Here is a 7,500-nt window from a genome sequence, read left to right on the forward strand (position 1 = left end):
TTTGTTCAGTAAACCTTGGATAGTTTACGGTCGTCATTTACAAAGCAGCTCCGATGTATGCTATCTAAGGTCGTACCAGTATGACCAGAGATCAAGAGAGGCGAAGGAGAAACGAACGGTTCCAGCAGCGCAGAAACCTCCGTTCTAACAGCCAGCCCACGTCCCGTGATCCATCTCCTGCCAGTGCAACTTCAGAGCTTCATCTCCTGCCTGTGGTCGCTGGTGGCTCCAACCCAGAAGTAAGGCAAGCAGTTCAAGTGATGGCGACCGAAATTACGATGTTCAGGGAAGTTCTGGATAGGGTAAACGCTCTGGTTGACGAAGTCCGTGAATACAAAGAGCAAAACAATCAACTCGACGCACGGCTTCAAAGGTATGAGGATAATGTTAGGGAGCAGGAGCGAGCAGATGAAGCTAGAAAACAAGCTGATGAGCGCGTGGAGTTCGAGCGGCAACAGCAGAATGCGGTAGCAGAGAGGGATGAGCAGATCCGGCAGCTTCGTCAGCAACTGCAAGAACGTGATGGTGAGCTGGATGGTGATCGACGTGCTCAACAGGACATCCAATCTGAAGTCCCTGTACGCGAGGATGCCGAACGTCAGCAGCAAGTAGTGTTGGATGATCGTGACCAGCGAATTCAGCAACTACAGGCTCAGCTTCGGGCACGAGAGAGTGAACTAGCGGACTTGCGTCGCACTGCACACACTGCTGCAACACTTCCTGTAGCCAGCCAGGTTACTACCGGTGACGTGGTCAGTCGTCATTCATGTAGCCATCAGCATCCACCTGCCACGGGTGGTATCCATCTTCCTCGTGCACCACCGCAGCCCTTCCCACGTAGCCGGCCCAACACTCCTGAACGTGTTGGGTGCCTCCCATCTTTGCAGCCACAGCCGGAGCAATATCATTTGCCTCCAGTTTCGTCACACCAGCCCTCAGTGGATGCAGGAAGGTGTTCTAGAAGTCAGGTACCGCACTGCAGAGATTGTACCAGCACCCACTGTCCATCTGCACAAGCCTCCAGCACCACCCAAGTATCATACGTGTTCACCAAGGAGAAGGTGCCTCTTTTCAAAGGTGATGCAACTGCCTCTCAGCCTCTTAAAAAGAATCAAGAGATTGAAGGGTGGATACGGGCTATAGAGAATGTGGTAAAACCATCCACTTCAGAGGCCTACATTCAAGCAGCCCGTGCGAATTGCAGAGGTCCTGCCGAGTTGATCATAAACTCTCCTCTCTTTGATCACATCGCGGAATGGGAGACCTTCAAAGCAGCTTTACGCAGTAAGTTCCGAGGCACTTATACCGCTGCAGATTTTTATAAGGTCCTTTATGAAAATCGTATGACCTCAGGACAGGCCCCCATGGACTACTTCCTTCAGCTTGAGGGTAGTGTATATCAGGGATATCGTGATCATCGTGAAGCCATAGGAGATCCTGCCGAGTTAGTCAGGAGAGTTTTTCTTAGCGGCATTCCAGCTTGGCTGCGAGACTTCCATGCCCTGAAGGAGGATGGGAGCCCTACCCAAATGGCTGAAGCTGCGCAACGAATTTGGAATTCGCGTAATGGTATCAGACATGATGACAGTCAATCACCAGATTTTCACCGTTGATGATGCTACCGCTGTATGCTTCATCGACACAGGTTCAGAGGTTACAATCATCAAGCCACAGACCCTTCAGCTGATTGATCCCCAAGGTTGCTTACGTCGGAAGGAAACGACCCATCAACTTAGAGGTGTAACAGGCAAGTCTCTGGATGCCTGTAGTGAAGTAACCTTGACCTTCTGCCTCGATGCTGACTTGAAAATACGCCATCAAGTAACTGTGTGCGATGTCCAGTTTCCTGGTGACATCCTCCTAGGAATGGACCTACTCCGAAGAACTTCTTTCAGCCTGTCATCCAGTTTGCAAGACAACTGGGCATGCCTCACCCTGGAAGGTCGGACTTTTTCCGTCACCTACACTGACGTCTGTTCATTACAGCTCTGTCTTGTAAATGTGGAAGATTCGCCAATGGTAACAGATCCTGCTTTGATTAGATGCAGTTCCTCGTCTTCCTCTGCTGTTTCACAATCCACCAAGGACCCTTCATCTGCTACAGTACACCTCCGACAGACCACGGAGCTCCCACCACATACTGGGCGTTTCCTGGAGGGTACGATCGAGAAGTCTGGCCCTAGTGATGGAGATATTCTTCTGATGCCCCAAGTTTCAGCTGTGTGCACCTCTCCCTACTTAGTTACTACAGCCTCTAAACGCCGTTGCCCTGTGTGGGTAGTGAATCATACGGCAAGACCTGTACGACTGACACAGGGAACACGCTTGGGAACTGTCACTGCTGTTGAAGAAATCTACACCACAGACACATCACAAGCTGTGCCACAGAATCCAGTTGCTGCTGGGAATACAGATCCTATAGAAGCTGAGTTCTGGGAGGACAGTCAGGAAGCGGCAGACTTTTCATGGGAAGAAGACCTCTTTGATCAGATGTATGGTCTGGAAGATTTTGGCTACTGTGACGGCCAGGAGCTCTTTCCAGATGAACTACCACCTTCATTGGCCCTTGCTGCAGTGGAAGCAGTGGAAGGTCTGAAGGATCTACCTCATCAAGGCTCAGAAGGACTTGCGCCAGATCTACAGCACTTGGAAGAAGCCCAGCGCCAGGAGATGCAGTCACTCCTTCATCGCTACCAGGTTCTTTTTGATGGGGGAGAGGAAGCAGTTGGTCACATTCCAGGTGTTCAACACCAGATTAACACTGGTGATGCCGCTCCTGTGTGCACTCGGCAATGGAGGCTCCCTCAGGCAACCCGCAGTATCATCCGAGAACAGTGTGACTCCATGCTCAGGCAAGGTGTAATTGAGCCTTCAACATCACCATGGCTCAGCCCTGTGGTGTTGGTTAAGAAGAAGGGTGGATCACTCCGGTTTTGTGTAGATTACCGTAATTTAAATGCAGTCACCACAGGCGACACATATCCACTACCTCGCATTGATGAACTCATTGATGAGTTAGGCCCAACAGATACTTTCACCACCTTGGATGCTAAGGCAGCATATTGGAGTGTTGAGGTCCATCCAGAGGATAGAGCAAAGACTGCCTTTAGTGATGGCTACAGGCTCTTCCAGTTTAAGAGGCTCCCCTTTGGCCTCAGCACAGCACCAACCACATTCCAGAGGACTATGAACATCGTCCTTTCCTCGGTCCTAGGGCGCCATACGCTAGCTTATCTGGATGACATCATCATTTACTCCAGAGGCTTTTCTCAACACCTGATAGATCTGGAGGAAACGCTGAAGCTTCTCACAGCAGCTGGCATAAAATTGAATTCTGAGAAGTGCAGCTTTGCCGCTACCACCATCAACTTCTTGGGATTTACAATCTCTCCTGAGGGTGTCCAGCCAGATCGTGATAAAGTTGCTGCCATTATGGAAACCCCTGCACCCCGAACTATCAAGGAGGTTCGTCGTTTTCTTGGTGCCACAGGGTTTTTCAGGAAACATATTCAAGGATACGCAACCCTAGCTGCACCACTGCATCTTCTCTTAAAGAAAGGTCAGTCTTGGTTATGGGGAGAAGACCAGCAGAAAGCTTTCAGTGACCTCAAGGAACGTCTTGTTTCTGCACCAGTTCTTCGTCAACCAGACTTCTCTGCCCCTTTTGAGCTGCATACTGATGCCAGCAGCCTTGCTGTAGGAGCAGCACTAATCCAGAGAGATGCTGATGGGACACCTCATGCTGTCGCCTACTATAGCAGGAAATTGCGAGATCCAGAAACCCGGTATCCTGCAATAGACTGTGAAGCCCTAGCAGTGGTCGAAGGTGTTCGCGTCTTCGATTCTTATCTTTACGGCCGGAAGTTTACCATCTTCACTGATCACCGGCCACTCATTTATGTTTTCAAGCGTCGCACAAAGTCACCAAGAATGACTAGGTTTGCCCATGACCTATCATTCTATGACTTTGAGATAAGATACAAAGAAGGGCCTACCAATTACGTTCCTGATCTGCTGTCTCGACATGTTGCTACTTTAGATGTTAATGATATGTCCCCACAAAAGCTAGCACTTGAGCTAAGTAAAGATCCGAAGTTGCAAGATATCCTGGCATATCTCCGTGATGGAACTGTACCAAAACGGAAGTTGCCTATCCCACTTTCGGACTTCGAACTAAAGGATGGAGTTCTTTATCGACTCCTACACTTGCCAGATAGGATCTTATACCAGGTTTGTGTTCCTGAAGACCTCCAAGACTCGGCAATAAAAGCAGCACATGAGCCACCTCTTGCGATGCACCCTGGGATTCATCGCACCTACAACAATCTCCGCAATATGTTTTACTGGCCAAACATGTTGCGTGACACCCGTCGCTATGTGGAAAGTTGTCTCTCGTGTCAGCAAGCAAAAGGAATTGCCCAAAGGGTTCCCATGGCCGAAACACCATTAGCTCTTTACTCTCTAGAGCGGATCTCCATGGACATTTTAGATCTGAGTCAGGCACCCATGAGATCGGTACTTACCATTGTTGACCAGCACACCCGATTTATTCAGCTGATTCCGCTCAAAGATATCACCGCTTCAAGAGTGCATCGTGCTTTCCTTGATCACTGGGTGACATACTTCGGTCTGCCTCGAGTCATCCAGACAGACAATGGTCGTCAGTTCATCTCCCAGTTGTTTGAGGAGTTAGTGGAGATTTTACGAGCTTCTCATCACTTCACCATTCGGTATCACCCACAAGCAAATGGCCTCGTAGAAAGAACGAATCGTGTTGTGAAGGCTGCCCTTAGAGCTGTTGTTGGTGAACAACCTGGAAGTTGGCACAAATATATACCAGAGTTACGGCTTGCTCTTAACTCTGCCATCCATCGGACTACTGGTGAGCAGCCCTTATACTTACTTACAGGAAGGCATGGATATTTTCCTGTGGGCTTAACAAATGAAGCGGTTTTTGACGACAACAGCACCTTTCAACAACGGCTAAAGGCTGCCCGCCGTGCTGCTGTTGAGGCTTCCAAGGATGCTCGGGAAGTTTATGGAAGAGCGTATAACCGACGCGCAAAAGGAACCTTTACTCCAGAGGAAGGGCACCTCGTGTGGTACAAAGAAATGGTACCACGTCCACTAGGACCAAAGTGGCGTGGACCCGCTCGTGTCTGTAAGCGATTGGGTCCAGTATCTTTTGAAGTGCAGCACCTGGAGTCTGGTAAGGTGCTCCGAGCCCATCTTAACCACTTGAGACCTTACAAACCATCCAGAGAACTGGCATATGCTGATGAAGAAGGGAATCCAGATGAACTTCCTGAAGCTGATGATCCTTGGGTGGCAATTCTCACAGCCTGTGTTTGGGATCCTGCTTCTCAAGGAGAATAGTGGCAGCCAGAACCAACAGTTTCAGCTTGTAGGGACCTTATCTCAATGGGCCATTGGCCTAGTGCCACATTGAGTTGAGAGATGCTGTTACAATTTTTCTAGGAAATTTCTGCGTGGCGAGACAAGTTTTACGAGTCAGCACAAGCTACAGTTCGATGTTATAGGGACTCTACTTTTTGTGAGCCATTGGCCTTGTGCCACACAGATGTAGAGAATGCTGTCAGTGTTTGGTCTTGGCAGATGTTAGGGACTTTACTTGCCATGAGCTATTGGCCTTGTGCCACATGTAAGTAAAGATTGCTGTTCATTGGAGAGTGGTAGGGACTCTACTTTCGTGAGACGTTGGCCGTGTGCCACACGAGAGTAAAGGATGCTGTTAATTGTTGTTGTCACCTGCTGTGTACTGCTTCACCGCCAGATGATGCCATCTTCATGGGATACTGCAGCCGCCCTAGTAAGGATGAATGATTAAGCTGCTTTATATCCGAAAGTTAACTGTTTGGATTTGTATATTTCCGTGAGTAAGAGATCACAGTTTTAACCTTTATCCACTCCACTTGATTTGTCAGGACTCAGGCTTCCTTTTCTTTTCAGGTCTCCGCTGACTGCTTCGACCCAGAGCGGGGGAGGAATCTGTAAGGAATCCCTCCGTTCTTCATCCCTCCATGCGAGCCTACCTACGATCTCTCGCTTCCACAGCTCTGGAGTCCGGAGGCGACTTGGCATTTTTTAAGAATTATTTTGCATTTGTACTATATTTCTGTCGTGTTTTTATTTCCTCATGGCATGTTTTTGTCTGTTTTTAGTTCTCTTGTGTTTTTGTTTCAGTTTACCTTACCAAACGTTTTCTTTCTTAGTTTTTTTGCTTTTTGTTTTACCGAGTCTGTATTTGCTTTTATCTCCTATTTTAATTGGTCATTTTATTGAGTTTTAAATCGCTGTTTTACGGGGTATTTCTATTTTCCTATCAGTTGTTTTTATAATATTTTGTCGAATCATGATGACGTGAAGATACACCTTTACAAATGTCGTATTTTATTTGCTCATTATTTTATTGTAAATCTCTTTTATTTTGTGATTTTATTCTATTGTGTTTGACGACAACCTTCCCCATATTTTTTTACTGCAATTATATTTTATTTTTGAATTTATTATTTTTACGTGACCTGTGACGTCACAAAGCTTATAAATATGACCCGTTTTACACCAAATACAGTCAGTCTATACCAGTCAGCGGTAGTTTTTGTTACTCCTTTTCCACCTGAAACACCGGTTACCAGAAGAAACCAGCAAAGAAAAGATAAGTCTTGGGATCCTGACATTTTATTATTAATAGGAGCTGGACGTGATTTCTTTTTACATATATATATAGATCTTAACAGTGAGGTTTTGTGTTTTTATAGTTTTGCTTGCTTTGTGTTTTTTTACTTCTCATTTATCATCCCTTCAGGACTTGCTGTGTTTTTGTTTTAACTTTAATTCTTTGCCTTTTAGTTATAGCTTTTGGCCTTTGCCATTGTTTTTTCTTCAGTTTTTGTTTTTAGAATCACCTTCAGTGACCCTTATGCTGCCGTGTTTTAGTAATTTGTTTCTTTTATGTAAGGCCTTTTGCCAGAGGATCATTTATGATCCCTCTTTCGTTTTAGTTAGTTTTTAAAGTAAGCCCTTAGCTTAGCACTTCCCTTTGGAGTTGCTCTTATTTTTATGGCAGTTTGATAATTTTAGGATTTCATTAACCTGTTTATTCTTTTATTTGTTTTATCTATTAATATTATCTAGTGCTCTTAGTGTATTTTCTATTTAATGGTTGATAGGCTGAACCTTGAGGAGCTATACACTGGAACTACCCCATTCTGTTTTTGTTCAGATTCCCTTCTTCCACGCTACCATATTTCATGGGGATCTAATTGCAGGGGTCTGATCAAGTTCATACTTGCATCCCATTTTGCCAGCTTCGAGGAAGGGGTTGGTAGTGCGGGGCCCCTGCCATACAATTGATACGCTACACTATGAAAAGGTTAAATGGTAAGAATTTCGATACAGCAAACGCTTAATTAAAACCCGAGGAAATTCAATTCACTTTAACGCTTTAAGACTATGGGAAATAATTTGATGATTGATAAT

This window comes from Penaeus japonicus, unplaced genomic scaffold (assembly GCF_977035675.1).
Source record: "Penaeus japonicus unplaced genomic scaffold, GWHDUDI00000001_assembly GWHDUDI00000023, whole genome shotgun sequence".
NCBI classification, from domain to species: domain Eukaryota; kingdom Metazoa; phylum Arthropoda; class Malacostraca; order Decapoda; family Penaeidae; genus Penaeus; species Penaeus japonicus.